We start from the raw sequence: 18,724 nt of genomic DNA on the forward strand, positions 1-18,724 counted from the left end.
CGGGGGAGTTTTGAAGGTGACTCTGGTTTTGAACATGAGAAACTAATTTTCACCTCACCACCATGAAGGGAACAGCTGCCGTGTTAGGAATGATTATACTTACTTAAAACAGACAAACGGAGACACAGTAAGGTCAAGCAATTAGTTCAAGGTCACACCACATCAGAAGATTCCTTTAGAAACTTCGGAGAAGAAAAGCTTGACCTTTTTAAAGATACAATAACTGAATCTTTATAGGAGAGATAAGGACAAAATGACATTTTCTTTAATATGCTTCCAAAAAACAGTTTTAACATTCATTTTGCTATGTATGTGTATAGATGAAAGTAACTTTAACCTCTACCCAGACATTCTGGCTGAATGAGATATGTAGAGATATTCAGGCAGCATTCCCCAAAGAGTGTGGAGCGAAATTCTGGGTTTTTTTTTTTTGTTTTTTTTTTTGTCACATGGGCTACAGTATTAAGGGAAAGCCAAAAAAAATAACTTGGCTGGTCAGGTAACACCATGTGAGAGAGAAGAAGACCTATGGTAACTGAAAGCTTGGTAAAATACATTTATTAATAATAGCAAATACCACTAATGCTTAATGAGTGCCCATTCAATACCAGCAATTGTGCTAACTGTTCCACGTGCATTATCTCATTTTTATCCTCATAACTCTGACACAGATTGGCCAGTGATAGATGAAGTCCCTGAGGCTTAAAGAGGTTAAATGACTTACCCAAAGTCACAAAGCTTGGAAGTAGTGGAGCCCATATTCAAACCTCTAAGATTTTACCTGCTATTATATATGTAGCTAGAAATTAGGAACATAAATTCTTCCTTTTTTTTTTTTTTTTTTTGTATGTGACAGAATATATATAAGACTGGGTGAGGAAGTTCCCTGGTGGCACAGCAGGTTAGGGGGTTAGGGATCAGGCTTTGTCCCTGCTGTGGCTGGGGTTGTTGCCATAGCGCGGGTTCTGTCCCTGGCCCAGGAACTCCCACATGCCATAAGCATGGCCAAAAAAAAAAACATACTGGGTGCATGATTGTTGTTCCGCTAAATCCTACCTAAGGGTAGCCAGGAGAATAGTTCATGTTCAGGGGACAGCCTGCCTCCCTCTCAACTCCTACCTTTACTCCTTCTCAATGCTGTGTAGTTGGCTTCCAAATCTAACTTTTTACCATCCTAGCTCTCCTTTCAAAGATTTGAATTCAGCATCTTCCCTGTGAATTCCATGAGTAGAGGATACAGCCATGAACATGAAAGGCAGTGCCCCTACCCCACCCCCTGCCCGCTCCCATGGACAAGCCATGTCAATAGAGGGAGACAAACACCACACCACAAAGAGAGACAATCAGATAAGTGCTCTGCACAAAATTAAAATATGGGGGGATATGACAGACATTGCTCGGCTATTTCAGGTGCCTGGGAGAGACAGCCTCTCTCAGAAGATGGGAAAGCTCAGTGCTGCAAAGAGCAGAGAAGAAATGTTCTAGGCGGGGGAACAGCTATCACCAAGACCCTATGGTCCACAGAGAGAGCTGGAGCTCTGGGCTGGAGAACCTAAGATGTGGGCGCAGAGGAGGTGAAATATTGAAGGCTGAAGAAAGGCTGAGAGGAGGTTGACACAAGGAAAAGTAGTATTTTACAAGTCACCCCAGGGAATCCTCATTTTATTCTTGGTACAATGAGATGCCCTTTGGGTATCTCATCCTCTTTCACCCATAAACGACTATCCAAAAGGTAAGCTTTAGGGGACCAGAAGAAGTCAAAAGTACCAGGAAAAATGAATTTTCCCTTGACTTTATCAGTTCATATTTCATATGAAAAAGAGAGAGAAGGAGAGAGAGCCCCCAAACACTTTCAGCAGCTTCTTTTATATCTGAAAGGTGTGTTTTTGACACTCAGTCAATCAGTGGGTGCCATTAATCTGCATACTGTGTTACAAGAAGCTGCCTTTCTTCTCAATTTTTCCTTTTTCTTTTTGTTCTTGGGAAATTAATTCATGTCATTTCCATTTGAAATCCTATGGCATTTGACTGCACAGGCACTTAGAGGCACCTTTCTATGACCTGAAGCTTAGTTTAATGGCATTTCTTGTTGGCAGCACCTTAAGAAAAAAAAGAGTGTGGACTGGCAGGCCCCTCAGGTTGCTGATGTTCCTGATAGAAAATGGTTTGACATGTGAGGGGTGCCAACACAGTTGACTTTGGTGAGCAATACTGGCAATTTGGTTCTTAACATTTTTCCACTGCCATCTTTTGCTGTGACAGGAATATTCAAACAAGGGTTTGTAAGGTGTCATCAATTTCACTTTAGAATTGGGCTTCCTAAAAAGGCTGGAAACTTTGGGAGCATTTTCTGCAGTTACAGTCTGAGACAACTGATTTGTATCATGAAAGGTTGAATAATGTCGATCACGCCATTCTGCAGATCTACATGAAAGCCCTTCTCCAGGCAGACGTATCCCGATAAAAGTATAAAATTTAAGAGACCAAAGGGCCCTTAAAGGTCATCAGTCTAGCAAGCCCCAGACTTTAACACCTTGCACGTCATGAAAATGAATAGTGTACAGTGGCTCAGTGGAATGTTTCCAACTTTGGAAGTTGCCACATACTTACATTTTAAAACGTAACTAAATAAAACTAAGATATTATTGTTGCAAAATGATGGGAAAGAATTCATCACCAACTGGAGATTCAGTGAATTCATAGGACCAACCCACTCTGTTGCCCTTATACTTCTCATTTTGCTATAGTGCACCAGTGGAAATTTGACTAGGGAAAATATTCAGGAGATGCTTACCTAATCTAAACCTGCCTTAAGGATCCAGCCACCAGTTGCAGCCTGTGCTTGAACTCCAATGACAATCTTAGGGGGCAGCTCACTCCTTGCTCAGAAAGCCTTATTTTCAGGAAGTACTTTATTATACTGAATGGGAGTTGTGTATACACACACACACACGTCCATATGGACAGGTAAATGAGCATGCAAATTGGTGACATTTTTTCAGATTTTAACACTTAGCCTTTTTGATACCCATCTCCATCTTTCAGCCCCAAAGCTGCTGCCTTTGTTTGGATCTTCACAACCTCCCTTAGTTTCCTCCTTGCTCTCCTGTGTCTAAGTTGTTCTTCTTTTGCAATTTTCTTGCATCATGTCCTTTGGAATATCTTTTGAAATCCCCAAACTTATCATGTTACTCCCTAATTTAATATAAGGAGTATATGTTATATAAGGTATATTTCTCTCTGGAAATTGATGATGATATTTGGACAAACTTCCAAAAAAAATTTTTTTAAAAAAGGAATCTTTGATTGGGCTACGGTATGCAAGTTCATTTCTTGGCATTTTACCTCCTTCCCTGCCACACATTCTCCTTAAGCGCCAGCCCTAAAGTATTTGCAGTGCTCCTAAAGTACAAACAATGAATGTTTGTCAAATTCAAACTCAGGTCTATGTGATGCCGAACTTACTGCTCTAAGCAGTACTCCACTCTCTTTCCTTGGATCAAGCATATCTTTTTTCTGCGTATACACTAATCCTTTCTAAAAATGTAAGCATCACTGGGAGATGAAGAAACATTTCTAATCCTTTGTCTCTACGTAGCACCCACTGAATTTGGTACTCAATAAAATTTTGTTAAATAAATGAATGGATTGGATTAGCTTGAACTAAATTGTTAATTAGCACTTATATGCATATTTGTTTATTGAGTATCTTTCCTACTAGAGAAGAAAAATACATAAGATGAGGCCTTAGGCTTATATAAAGAAGAATAAAAAAGGAAAAGACACCAATAGGAAGGCAGAGCTCTCCAAAGATAAGCTTTGCTCCAACATCATAATTTTGTCACTCTCTTTAACCATGGAGGTAAGAGAAGCAGAATTGAAAACTGAAAAGAGAAAAGCCAGTGGCCTTCTAAGTAGTCACTCAAGGAGTTCCTGTCATGGCTCAGAGGAAACAAAACTGACTAGCATCCATGAGGACACAGGTTCAATCCCTGACCTCACTCAGTGGGTTAAGGATCTGGCATTACAGAGTTCCTGTCGTGGTTCAGTGGTTAACAAATCCGACTGGGAACCATGAGGTTTCCGGTTCCATCCCTGGCCTTGCTCAGTGGGTTAAGGATCTGGCGCTGCCGTGAGCCATGGTGTAGGTCGCAAACGATGCTCGGATCCCGCATTGCTGTGGCTGTGGTGTAGGCCGGCGGCTACAGCTCTGATTCGACCCCTAGCCTGGGAACCTCCATATGCTATGGGAGCGGCCCAAGAAATGGCAAAAAAAGACCAAAAAAAAAAAAAAAAAAGGATCTGGCATTGCCGTGAGCTGTGGTGTAGGTTGCAGATGTGGCTTGGATCTGATGTTGCTGTAGCTGTGATATAGACCAGTGGCTACAGCTCCAATTCAACCCCTAGCCTGGGAATCTCAATATGCCATATGCTGAGGAGATGGCTCTAAAAAACAAAACAAAACAAAACAAAAGTCACTCAAATCAATAAGAACAGTTAAAAAAAATCGAGGCATCATTAATAAGAGTTAAAGTAATAAATTACATGTTAACATACTCTTTCTCAATATTCTCGATTCATTTTCAACTTTATTAAGATATAATTGGCATATAACATATGCGAGTTTAAGATGTACAATATGATGATTTGATATATGTGTGTATTGTGAAATGACTCCCCAAATAAGGTGGCAGCTCCATCACCTCACATGATTCCATTTCATCTGTGTTTGTGTTGTGAAACCATTTAAGATCTACCCTCATAGCAGGTTTCAAGTATGTAATAACTAAAGTAACCAAGCTATACATTTGATTTCCAGAACTTATTCATCTTATAACTGGAAGTTTGTACCCCTTGACCAACATCTCCCCGTTTCTCCTACCCTCAGAGCCTGGCAACATCATTCTCTACTCTGTTTCGATGAGTTTGGCTTTTTTAGATTCTACATCCAAGGGAAATCATACAATATTTGTCTTTCTCTGTCTGACTTATTTCATTTTGCATAACACCTTCAAGGTCCAACCACGTTGTCTCAAATTTTCTATTTTCTTCCTTCTCATGATGGAATAACAAACATTCCATTATATACATATATTTTTTTCTTTATCCTTTCATCTGTCAATGGATAAGATTGTTTCTACATATTGGCTATTGTAAATAATGCTGCAATATACATGAAAGTACAGGTATCTCTTCAAGCTCCTAATTTCAGGAGTTCCTGCTGTGGCTCAGTAGTTAACAAACCCAACTAATATCCAGGAGGCTGCAGGTTCAATCCCTGGCCTTGCTCAGTGGGTTCAGGATCCTGCGTTGCCATGAGCTGTGGTGTAGGTCACAGACGTGGCTTGGATCTGGTGTTGCTGTGGCTGTGGAATAGGCTGGCAGCTATAGCTCCATTTGGACCCCTAGCCTGGGAACCTCCATATGCTGTGGGTGCAGCCTTAACAAGACAAAAGAACTTGGAGTTCCTGTAGTGGCTCAGTGGTTAACAAATCCAACTGGGAACCATGAGGTTGCATGTTCGATCCCTGGCCTTGCTCAGTGGGTAAAGGATCCAGCGTTGCCGTGAGCAGGTCATAGACATGGCTCGGATCCAGCATTGCTGTGGCTCTGGTGCAGGCCGGGGCTACAGCTCTGATTATACCCCTAGCCTGGGAACCTCCATATGCTGCGGGAGACGCCCTAGAAAAGGCAAAAAGACAAAAACAAAGACAAAAGACCAAAAAAGCTTCTAATTTCACTTCTTCCATATATATGCCCAGGAGTGGAATTGCTGGATGATATGGTAGTCTATTTTTAATTTTCTGAGGAAACTGTATATTGTTTTCCATAGTAATGGAACCAATTTACATTCCCACCAACAGTGCACAAGGGGTCCTTTTCCTTCGTACACTGGCCAACATTTCTTACTCTTGTTTTTTGGATCAGGGTGATTCTAGCAGGTGTGATTTGCTTTTCTCGGGTGATTAGTGAGAGAACGTCTTTTCCCATACCTGTTGGCCGTCTATATGTCTTCCCTAGAAAAAATGTCTACTCGGGCCTCTGTACTGTGACATAATTTTTACCCTCGTGGTATTTCACTTGAAGTGAAAGTACGAACGTCTATAAAAATTCATAAAATTTTCATAAAAATTCTTTTCAGGAAGATTGTCAACTAAAGGTTGCAGTAAAATGTCAAACACTCAATTCATTAACAGTCCCTCAGTGTTCACTCAGTTCAATAAGAGCCATTTCAATAAGACACAACTCACAATTTTCATCTGCTACGGGGATATTTATTTTATGTCTCACTTACCTACAGAACTCATGTAATTGTTGGTGAGTTTAAAGATCCTCTCTGATTTTGGAGTAAACTCTGAGCAGTATATCTTTTATATATTATAAAAGAGACATGTAGTATATGTTTATTTTTGGTGTTTGAAGAATTATTTCATTCAAGTGATAAGGTATTTCCATTATCTGTGTAAATACAATAAATTATTTTTAAAAATCTGCAACATCTACTAGACCATCATTTGCTTCCCTCAAAAATGTGGTGTATGTTAGAAATCGGGGCATTTAAAAATGCAGATTGTTTAACATTATTTTCATCATGTGCCACTAAATCAGCTGGAAGCCTGGAATCACAGATGTGCTAATGCATCTTCAATAGGAAGAGAACTGAATTTTGAAATCTAGGCACTTCGTTTCCTGAAAACACAATAGTAATATGGTGGGGAAAACAAGGCTATCATTTCTTGAATCTGCACTGCATGGCTAATGCTGAGATAAAGTGACCTTCTTTAGGAGTTGTTTAGTATCAAGCGCTGATTTAGCTAGATAAAATGCAGCTGTCTTCCCAAATTACACAACTGGATTCACACCACCTACTAATTCCTGGTGGAGTTTTAAGGATACCGTTATGGGCAATTTTCTTCTCAGTGCAAAGAATCCCAATTCAGACAGTACAAAGATGCCACCGTATAGTTTCTATGCACAAATAGCATCTTTCCTGGAAACATCTAATAAATGAGACTGAGATCTATAAGGTCTTGGGTAACCATTTTAAAAGATTTCTAAAATGTAATTGGTTGCCAAATTGTCATACAGTTGTTTCTTTCAGCTTTTTTTTTTTTTTCCCCCCCATGCTCAGGGCATGTGGAAGTTCCCCTGGGCCAGGGTTCAGTCCGGGGCCACTGTAGTGCAAATGGCAGATCCTTAACCTGCTATGCCACAAGGGAATTAATTCCCTCAACTTTCTTCTTTTTACTCTCAGTCAGTCCTCAAATTTGTTGTGTCCCCCAGGGTCATCTAAGAAAGGAAATATTGTCCCTCAAAAGGCTCCCCCTTCATTCATGCTCTTCCTTCCCGGAGACATCCTCTGTGCTTGATATACTCCTGGAAAGAACATTTTAAGACTACCTTTGAAGGAGTTCTCTTGTGGTGCAGGGGTTGTGTCACGGCTATGGTACGGGTTAGATCCCTGTCCCAGGAACTTCTGCATGCTTCATGAGCAGCAAAAATCTGGACTCTCTTGCTCTCTGCCTGTCATCTAATAATCTGAAAATCGCTCCCATAACTGAGTAGATAATTTAGCTAAGCTTTAGCCCTGCTAATCTTTGGGCAATAAATTTTTTTTCCTTTTTTCTTAGAATGAACCTCATCCTGTGTTCTCTGGCTATGGGCTGAGCAATTCTGCATCCATCAATCGCAGACTAACATTTTTGAAGCGTTGTACAAGTTTAGTGTTCTTATATGTGAAATCCCCTGGGGCTGCCCCCATAGTGAGGTGGTGACTGCCTCCTCTGCCACCCCAGCTCTTTCCACTTATTTCTGGTAATATTCTAATGTTTTAGCACCAGTGTGTCTAATTAGCATACATACTATCTACCCACCTTCCTCCCATAACCAAGTAAACGGGGTATTCATCTACTCATTCAAAATATATTTGGATGCCATAGGGCCAGGCACTGTGCTAAGTAATAAAGGTACCAGTAAGTGTTGAATTCCAGTACTTCTGCAAGTTGATTAGTAATGCACCCCCCCACACACACACACTTATCTGTAAGTTTATTTGAGGCTTTCTCATTTCTAAAAGCTATTCCTAAGAACTCTTTATGATTTAGAATATGGATCCTTGTGCTATGCCTTGCAAATAGTTTTCCCAGTATCAGTTGTATTTTGTTATTATACATATTTTCCTTTATTATTTCTTCCTTTAAATTTTGTCATCAGATTTTTCTTTCTTAGAAGCTATCAGGTCCTAGGGAGGGGGTAGGGTAGATGAGAAGAAAGACTAGTGCAAAGAGTAATTTGCACTCGTAAATAATTTGGTGAGAATTTGGTAATAAAGTAATCAGTTTAGAATCTGGCAGATGTGCAAGACATTCCTGAATTAGCATCAACAGATGGGTTCAGGAATGTGGAGGTAGCAGAGGAGTTAGTGATAACTTCCACAATACCTGGCAAATAATGGGAGGTTAATACTCATCTATAGAGACAGTGACTGATTGAATGCAGAGAATTATCTTTATGGCAAACCCTGGTAATCATTTTTAAGGAAACTTGTTATTTGTAAAGGACAGGTGTTTGTGGTTCATTGCAATGATCACTTTGGTTTTTGCTCTTCTTTTTTTTTTCATATAACTTTACGGTGGCCTCCCATTGTAGGTGGCAGGATCTGCTCCAATCCTTGGTGATGGGTACAACCTAGTGATTTGCTTTAACCAATGGGAAGTCAGCAGATCTGATGCACACAGCAGATCTGATGCACACTTGAAAAAGTACATTCTACTTGCTCTTTTGGACTTCTGCTTTTGCCAAGAAAAGTTGTGGCTTAAGCTAATGAAGAGAGAAATACACAGACGGAAGTTGAGTTGTCCCAGTGACCTTAGCTTAGATCGTTCTAGATCCAGTATCAGTGAGCTCAGTCAAGATCCGAAGACCCACTTAACTCATCTCAGACTGGCCAGTTGATTTCTGAGAAATTATAAATGATTAGTGTTTTCAGCTACCAATTTTGAAATGGTTTATTACATAGCAATAACTAACTGATATAGAAGTTATAATTCTCTGCTTAAATTATTTTGTTTAGTGGAAACTTTTCTTAGTTTTTCTACTTAATTGCAGTACATATTTCATTTCTAACATTTTATATACTACAGTAAGAATAATCAGTAAAAGACAGAAGAGTGTAGGTTCCTCCATTTCCTAATGTCTTTAATCTTAGGCAATTCATGTATTCAATTATGTACATAGTATTAGAAATATTAAAAAAAAATGCCCTCATGAAATCAACCATGATTTACTGGGGATGCAGACATGAGCAAACGATTTGCATCCAATGTAATAAGTAATAATGGGAAGTATTTATTACAATGATGATCTCTGAAGCAGAATAACCTGAGTTAAAAATTTTACTTCTGGATTTCCTTCTGTGGTACAGTGGGTTAAGAATCAATTGCAATGGCTCAGGTCGCTGCCTGGGCACAGGTTCAGTCCCCAGCTGGCAAGTAGGCTAAAGGATCTGGTGTTGCTGCAGCTGCCATATAGGCTGTCCCTATGGCTTGGATTCAGTCCTGGCTCAGGCACTTCTATATGCTGCAGGTGTGGCCATTAAAAAAAAAAAAAAAAAAACTTCTGTTACTTCCTAGTTGGGGGCCCTTACCGAACCTCAATTCCATTTTCACTAGTTATAAAATGGGATGGTAACTGTCCCTACTTCCTAAAATTGTTGGTAGGATTACCTGTGCTGACATTCACAATATATTTGGACCTATGCTTGGCACTCATAACCGATCATTAAGCGCTGGTTTTATTTAAACATTTTTAAAGCATGAAGGCACAGTAAAGTAAGACCATACAGGCCGGAAACTGGGTGTAGGTGTAGTAGAGAAGATACTTTTTAAAAAAGTAAATTTGCAAATCTACTTGGACTTTAGTATCTTCATCTACATTTCAAGGAACAAAGAATAAAATGACTATTAGGATACCTTCTAATTATGAAATACAATTTTCAGACTATTGTCTAACACATATAATAAGTTCCCACTCAATACTGGCATTTGATCATTAAAGTAGTTTTCCAAAGAAGTTGGTCTGATGAAGTTAATTCACATGCCATTCATTATGCAAGAAGTAGGCTTGTCACAATTATCTCACAGGGCATTCTGGTCCCTTTTAATAGTATTGGGAGTGAAAAGGGAATATTCATTCCCAGAATTTGTAGCCTAAAGACTCAAATCTTAAGTATGGGTTGTGTTCAACTAGAGTCACCTACGGGCTAGTAGATCAAATTAATAAACACAATAGATGCATTCATACTTTCTGTTTTTAAAGCCAAGTTGCTTGAGCTTACTCTGTTTGCTATTTTGTACTTTTGATTACAAGAAGCTGTTCTCTGCTGTTTGTTAAAGATTGCACCAAGTAGAGTTAACAGCACACAGTGAAAGAACACAATTGTGCTTCCCCATCCAAATGCCTACAAATCAGGAGAGGAGAACAAACATCGAATTCTCAATGTCCATAAAAAAGTACCTGCCATGTGAGCACTGTGCCCCTCTTTTCCTAAGTCGTCTCATTTTAATGGAATCAGTCCTGTCCGTTCTTTTGGTGACTAAATAGGCTAATGGGAAATGTGACAACATGATCAATCCATTGTCCCTCTTTGGGCAATTATTTCCTCTAAAAGAACTTTTAGAAATAATTTTACTTCAACACATATGCTGTCATTGTTGATAGTACCTGGCAACTGCTACTGAATAAACATCTATATTTATGCCATTATTTAATGATTTAGTTTGCCTGTGCATGTATATGACAGTTAACGTGTTGACTGCTTATTTCAGTTCTCTTTGAGTAAGGTCATCTTTCATTGAAAGATGGCAATTCTCTTTCCCCCACAGGGTTAGGCATTCACCTCTGGGATTCAGTGCAGATCATAACCGCCTGCATGCCTTTGGCCTATGACTGCCTGACATACTTCCCAAACCTAGAAACTGTAGCAAAACTGGAAGAATTGGAATGGAGTAGAACTGGGTTCAAGACTTGTCTATGTCATTTACCAAGTATATGGCTTTAGTAGCATTTTCTCTGTCTTTAAAAATCTCTCAGGGGGTTGTTTTGAGTTTTAAATAAGGTGATGTATATGAGAAGTCAGAAAAAAAAAAAAGAGAAAAAGCAAAAAAGAACATGCCTTATGGATGCCCAATAATGACTGGTTGAGTCTGAATCAAAAATCAGAGGCCCAATGACTGATTAAAAGTTAGACAGGGTGAGTGGGTACGTCAAGTGGGAAGAGAGACTGCCACTGCCCAACAGAGAGGTAAATGGGGAAAGAAAGAATTTCCTTTTTCTTTATGGTAAATAGCAATTCTCTTTCCCCCACAGGGTTAGGAATTCACCTCTGGGATTCAGTGCAGATCATAACAGCCTGCATGCCTTTGGCCTATGACTGCCTGACATACTTCCCAAACCTAGAAACTATAGCAGGTCTGCTGATCCTTTGCTGCTGCTTTGTTTGACAGATTAGTTCACTGCAGAAGGCTTTAAATAAGTCTGGTAGGTAGCTAATAATCATCTTTGAGAAACAAATCACTGGCCTGCCCCTTGCTGTCCAAGTCCCCAGAAAGAAAATTTTCATTTCAAATGGCTTCTAGCTTACTTCAGAACCAGAAGGTAGACTCCTTTGAAGCTATCTAGAGTGACTAGTAGGATTTTTAATGGTTTATTAGTTGATAAACTGTAATTGGCACATGAGGGTAAAAGCTTCAAGAGACAAATTAGGAGTTCCCACTGTGGCACGACAGGATCATTAGAGGTGTCTCTGGAGAGATAGGATGCAAGTTTGATACCTAGCCCCAGCATGGTGGGTTAGGGATCCAGCATTGCCACATCTGTGGCCTAGGTCAAAACTGTGGTTCTGATCCCTGGCCGGGGAACTCCATGTGCCTATGCCTCAGGGCGGCCAAAAAAAAAAAGAAAGACAAATTAAACTTATAGTCAACTCCCCACTAGTGTTTTGAATCAATGAATATAGCATTCATTCAAAAATAGAAGCAATGCCATTACCCCTTAACAAATTCACATTTTGACGCAATTCATAACTACATCAACATTCTCCAAAAAGATAAATAAATCACAATCCAAGTGTAAAGAAAGACCTTTCCTCTTTTAGGTGCTGACATCTGAAATACATATTACAGTATGTGCTTAGTATCCAAAGAAACATGTATATGTAGTTCTTTTTATTTTTTAACTCTACATGAGAAAATACTCATGTACTATAAAGAGAACAGGAAAAAAAAAGAATTTCTGGTGTGAAATTAGATATGCTGCTAATGTTCCCTTAGTAAAAATTTTTCTCCCTTTTTTTGAATGTCACTTATCATTATGATTTGTAACTTAAAGACTCAATCTTAAGTATAATAATGTGCTTTAAAAGAGCAGTCTACAGGCTCTTCGAAACTGCTTTCAAACCAAGTGCATCTTCTGATCTCTCAAATTAAAGTAAATAAGAGCAGAGGTCATTTATTATGCAACCTGAAACAGAGAAATATTTATTTTCCTCCTTCCTCCAACATACATAATATTTTATTGTTTGAATTAGCATTTTGTCTATTCCACATCTGTCTCAAGGTCACATACCTGAATGGCATGAAGAATGATAAGGTTACAGAAAAGACCTTGTGACAGTTGTATCATGAGAAAGAAACCAACATAAATATATTATTAATGATACTCTTATGTGGACCCCTCCATATTTTTAAGACCCAGTGAAGTTGAAATATGCCACCTGCCCCCTACATGAGTTGATGGAAATGCCCAGAACCGGCAGCAAGGGATGTTGGAATTGAGTTGTCAAACTGTCCTGGATGTCTTGTACAAACTGAACAGACCAATTTACTGCAACACTGAAGAGGCTGAAGGCTCCTCTCTTGCCTTTACAGTGTTTCCTTCTTGTGAGATTATCCTGCTGGACCACACAGGCTCCCTCCCTAGCAGCATTTCAGCTCCTCTTCCCAATACCTTCTGATGAGTGGATCCTAGGTAACGGTACTGTGTTAAGCCTTACCTGGGGCCAGCCTGCTTGCCTAGGGAAGGAAGAGGCTCTTGTCCAGCTGTCTGAAAGCAACAGCTTTGGGTGTTGGCTAATATTTTTGAATCCTAGTGGTGACTTGATTTCCATGCCTTCCCCTTTGTAGCCCCAACTCCTGGCTTTCTGGATGAAAACAAGCAGGCTTTTAGAAAAAAAAGAAAAATGACAACTTCTCCCACACAATCCCTTAGTTTCTTTGCCTATTCCTAACCTCCAAGTGTGGGGGTTGCCTTGAAACGCAGTTGTTCTGGCTTTGCCCTCCAGGTGGCAGCAGTGTCACACCGCTGAGGCTCCAATCCCCTCTTCCCTGACTTCAAGTGTTAATGCAATTGACCAATCAGTGCTAAGATGATGGGAGGTAATTGGGTAATTGTATTTTACTGATCACAAGCAGAGAAAGGGAAAGGGAAAGGGGAAAGAAAGAGGGGCAGAAGAGGAAAGGGGACCGCAGTCCGAGAGGAGATTTGGGGATCTAGGACCTAAACCGTCGAGACGTGGCATTGGCCAAGAGACAGAAACTGCCGCCGGCACTGGGAGCGCATTTATTATTTGGGGGGAAAGGAGAAGAGAGAGGAGCGGGCAGGGAAGGAAGAGAGTTGCAGCAGAAGTGGATGGAAGGGGACCGGGGTTTCCGCCGCTCTGGGAGCCACGAGCCGGGGCGATGGCGCTAAGGACCGCGCGGAACAGCTGCGCTCCTGGGAACGCGTCTCCTCGAGGAGGACTAGCCGGCATCGGGAAGGTCTGCGCGAAGAGGAACCAACTTGTGGCTCCAAAATGTACCCGACGCAGCTGGAAATGAGATCAAAGCTGCAGTTTCATTCGAGAAGGATGAGAGGAGCCAGCGACTAGGAATTTTTTTTTAACCTCCTTCGTTCCCTTTTCTATTTTTCTATTTTCTTTCCTTACTATTTTTCATTTGCCTAACACTCCGTCGAGCCCCTCACTTCGCCCTCCCTGTTTGAAATAAAAGCCCAGTTTGAACTTCTTTCGTCGCGGCGCCCCCGGACCCGCTGCCCCGCTGATGGAGGAGACGGGGACCCGGGAGCTGTCAGGGGCCACCGGCGAGGGACCGCGTCACGCGTCTCCCCCGTGAGCCTGGCCCTGTTCGTGGAGTTCTGCAACACCTGGAGGATCTGGACCGGGGGCCGGGGGGTGGGGGCGGGGACAGAGGACGAGAAAGCCACCCCGAGCCTTGAAAAAAAAAAAGAAGTGGCGGGGGGGAAGGAATGGATTTCTTCTTGACAGCTGACGGAGCCTTGAAATTTTCCTCCACTACCTCCGCCCCCGCCCCCGCCCCCGCCCCCCGCACTCCATTTAACGTGAGATTATGAAATTGCAGAGGCGGTGGAGGGAAGGAGACAGGATATAACAGAGTTTGGAGGGAGAGGGGAAGGTGGCTGGCCGGGTGGTTGAAATCAAAAATCCAATTGCGCACTGGGTTGTGATGAGAAATCTAATCAGATCTTTGGAGAAGGGGCCGGCCGGAAGGGTGGCGAGTGGGGGAAGTTGATCCCCAAATTCTTCGAAAGGGGGGTGCTGGGGAAAAGAATCGGCGATCTAAAAGACTTTTTTTTTTTTTTTTTTTTTTTTTTTTTTTGGTGGCGGTGGCGGTTGGGTGCGTTGCAAAAATGAAGGATGCGGGACGCAGCTCTCTCTTGGAACCGAACGCAGTGGATAAACTGATTGTGCAAGAGAGAAGGAAGAAGGAAGCTTTTTCTTGTGAGACCTGGATCTTAACACAAAGGTGTATATGTGCACACAGGGAGCCTTGAAAAATGAAATAAAGCAGTGTCAGACCCACGGGAGTTGATGTGTTCGGACATAAATAAATAATAATAAAACAGCTTGCCCCCCCCCCCCCAAAGGATGATTGGAAATGGAGAACGGAGAAGCCACAAAGGAAAAGTATGTTCATTTTTTTCTATAAAGGAGGAAGTAAGCCAAGGAGATATTTTTGGAATGAAAAGTTTGGGGCTTTTTTTAGGAAAGTAAAGACTTGACATGGTGGTGGTGTTTTCTTTTTCTTTTTGAATTTCCCACAAGAGGAGAGGGAATTAATAATACATCTGCAAAGAAATTTCAGAGAAGAAAAGTTGACCGTGGCAGAATGAGGCATTGATTGGGGGAGAGAAACCAGCAGAGTACCGTTGGATTTGTGCCTGTGTTGACTAAAATTGACGGATAATTGCAGTTGGATTTTCTTCAGCAACCTCCTTCCCCCACCCCCCTCTTTTTTTTTTTTTTTTTTCTTTTTTCCTTTTTGGTGTCAAGATCATGCGTTTTCGCTTGCTCTTAACCACCTGGATTTCCATCTGGATGTTGCTGTGATCAGTCTGAAATACAGTGAGTGACCTCTTTTTTTTCTTATTTATTGATGAAGAAAATTCCATTCATATAGCATTCCTGGTCCCTTTATCCTTTTGCCCCCCCCCTCCCTCCCGTGGTATGGTGCTATCTGGGGCCAGAAAATAGGGAGAAGGTGGCCCACGCATTTGCTCCATCAGTCTGTGCTCCCTGATAAGCCGGTTTGCTATAATGATGCAGGTTGTCTGCATCCTGGGCAAACGCCTTTGCCAACGTTCATCAGGAAGAAAAAAAAAAAAATCTCCCCAAGAGAGCTGCTGCAGTGTGGGGTGTCTTGTGCTGTGTGATTGACACTCTAGAATGCATTTAAGTTGCATGGCAGCCCTGGGAGTTAGATTCACAAATGTTTAGCCATTGGAAATCGAAGGGACCCAATTTAAATTTCATTATCCAACTTGACATTGCAGATCAACAGAATGTGTTAACCCCAAAATATGATAATAAACCAAGCAAATGAAGGATGGCTTCTGGCCGGTGCGTGGGTGAAGGGAGGGAGATTGGGATGGGGAGGAAGTGGTAGAGTGAGGTGGCTGCTCTGCCTCCCTCTCTTGCAAACACCGACTAGAATGTGGTCTTCGGAATATCTCGATTCTCACCAGGGCTAAGGATGACAGGAGGACCCAATATTCTTCCTCCCCACCCCCTTCTAACCACTTCTGTGGGCAATAGGGAGGTTGTACATGCAGGTGCCTTGGGCAGTTAGTTGTCTTCAGTTTTGCCAGATACCTTCCCAACATTACCAGTGTAGCCTCAAAAAAAAAAAAAAAAAAAAAAAAAAAAAAAAAAAAAGGCAGAAATTTAGTGTCCTGTGGTAACTTAGATAAAGATCTGTGGATTGAGCATTACTGCTTCTCCTATGCCAACTTTGTCTTGGGGGAAAGAGGCCAAAAAAGAAACATTTTTTTTTCAGAGGTTGAAAAGGCTTAGAGAGCCTGAGAGCCTGTAAAATTGCCCCTCTTTCCATCTCTTTCTCCCCCCATGGCTGCTAGGGTCACGGACCTGGCTCTCCTTTATTTTTATTTTTTAGCAGAACTCTGCCTCTCAGTCTCCTGTATATCTCTCCAGGGCCTTCTATGGGAATCATAGACTCATATAACTTTACAGCCAGAAGACTCCCCAGAGGTCTTATGCCAATAAAAAAGGAAACTGAGGCCTGGAGAAGCCGTAACTCTTGGTTAATGGTCCAATCCTATGAGACAGGGGGACTCACAGGAGCCTTGGAAGAGCAGACAAAAGTCAGTTTGGGATCCAAACCGGACAGGAACCAGCCAGAGGGGGAAAGATTACTTCTCTCCCCACAGCTGCCATTTTTATTTAGAAGGGTCAAGGAAGGTACTTCTCCGGAGAGCTTGAAATAAATTCCTGACACTCTGGACCTCAAGGGTAGCTGGTCTCCAACATGCATATCTTTTCTTAGTCACTTTTTTTTTTTTTTTTTTTTTTAAATAGAAGAGCTCTGATAACTTTAACTTTAATACTATTTGGGGAAAATAAAGACAGATCCACAACTCTGGCCTATCCCAAAGGAGATGAAAGGCAGCAGTCTCCTGGGTCCCTACTTGGTGGTGGGCACATTTAATTGAGTGAGTGATAGTCCCTGGAGAGGCATTAAAGAACCGTGGCATTCGATTTATATGAGAGGACGATAATGGAAACCAGAAACTCCCTGCTAAAAGCATCTGAGTCTGTTCTTTCACTCACTTCATCTATACTTATCCTTTTCATTACCCTTTAACTAAACTAGCCTACCTCTAAGCACTTCTCTAATTTATTTTTCTGGTCACATGTTTCTTGTTGGGACACAGATCAGGCAGTAAATTACCAACCTATGAAAATAATCATGCAGGGTTTTGTTTTGGTTCCCATTGTGTCCCCCCCCACCCCCAGACGCCTTGTAGGCTTCTGTATATTGTGCAATTCTTGCAAAATTTTTCTTGTTTTGTTTTTACATGATCCTGGCTAAATTATCAGTTGTGGTCCTAGATTGACTCAAGTTGTGTTACGTTCCTCTTCAATTGCAACTTCACACAACGGACAAAAGAGCGAGGAAGAAGGAAAAAAAAAAAAAAGTACTCTGAGGGTTTTGACTGCTTAGTTCAGCTCTGGGCTTTACCTGGGAAACCCAGCCTTGCAACCATCTGGGCTCTACCAATCAGAGGAAGGTTCCCACCCCGCTCTTTCTTTTCTTTTGCCATCAAAATTTCTTCATTGCAAGTCCACTTGGACCTCAAAGTGCATTCCAGTCCTTCACGTTGTCACCCCCTCTCAGTATCCTCCACTTTCCCACCTACCCACAAACTTTACTGACAGAGAGGGAAGGAGGAGGGAAGAGGGTGGGGGGTAGGGAGAGAGAGAGAAAATATGAATGTGCTTAAAACTGTGGGCTGAAATGTGTCCTCCCACCCACCTCCACGTAAACATGTTCTTCAAATCTGGAGATGACGGAGCGTCTAAGGATGTCATCTTTTTTCACGCTGGTGAATCATTTCATCAGTATCACATTAGGGACACACGGCACAGACTGGGGTTTTGGTTCCTTTGCTTTGGCAGTCAGAGTTGGCTTTGCATTTTTGGTAACCTGTTTGTGGGCTGATGAAAAAATTATGGCCGTGGTAGATCAGAAATTTATTTTGTGAACTTCTTTCAGGACCGTTCTTGGAGTGACATTTGTGAGCAGGTAGCTGTACACTGGAAATCTGCCGAGGACCACAGGCCCAGAAAGCTGCCGGGTTTTGCTTTTCAAATATTGTCCTTTTCAAATGTCACCCTCGTCTAACTTAACAGCTGGGCACTTTGATCAGTACCTTGAATTTCCCTGGCCCTCAATTTTCTCATCTGTGGGATGGGAATAATATCAACAAATTAGAATTCAACAAATTAGCATTGTGAATTAAAAGTAATAATATGCAAAGCCCCAACATAATAGTCCCTCCAAGGAGATCTGTTTGTTACGGTTGTTCTGGGATTAATTTGGATTAACTTCCTGGGAATGAATACAGGCCGGCTAGGCACTTCACAAATTCTCATGGCTACTTTTAAGAACCAGAGAATGTGCAACTGACCTTACAGTAGTTGCCATATTTTTCTTTTGATGTCTTAAGGAGAGAGTCCTTACACTATATCATTTTAGATATGAAATGCTGCTTCCAGCTAGAAATTGAAAATCAAGGTTTTGTCCTTAAATTATAGGGGAAAAAATCTCGGCAAAAATCACACTTCAATGAGATTTTAGGGGAAAAAAATGCTATTACTGTGTTGTGTGTTCTTTCGGTATAAAGATTGCAG

General features: G+C 41.4%; 1 protein-coding gene across 30 annotated transcripts in view; it reads left to right on the top strand.

Annotated features, from left to right (window-relative positions):
- LRRC4C (leucine rich repeat containing 4C) overlaps positions 1-18,724 on the top strand; it is a 1,222,625-nt gene that overhangs the window by 1,025,055 nt on the left and 178,846 nt on the right. For 6 of the 30 annotated variants that reach the window (XM_021085261.2, XM_021085274.2, XM_085011420.1 and 3 more), the window contains one exon: positions 14,710-15,418. The exons of 20 other annotated variants lie outside the window; for them this stretch is intronic. The gene's annotated coding sequence lies outside the window, so the exon portion shown is untranslated. Of the gene's footprint in view, positions 1-13,461; positions 14,165-14,709; positions 15,419-18,724 lie in introns of those variants that run through there. 4 more of the 30 variants (XM_085011413.1, XM_085011414.1, XM_085011428.1 and 1 more) reach the window with 1 other exon arrangement.

Source organism: Sus scrofa, chromosome 2 (genome assembly GCF_054392235.1).
Source record: "Sus scrofa isolate SSC_HxYL_T2T_F1_AM1 chromosome 2, Sscrofa_HxYL_maternal_Yorkshire_Landrace_v2.0, whole genome shotgun sequence".
Taxonomy (NCBI): domain Eukaryota; kingdom Metazoa; phylum Chordata; class Mammalia; order Artiodactyla; family Suidae; genus Sus; species Sus scrofa.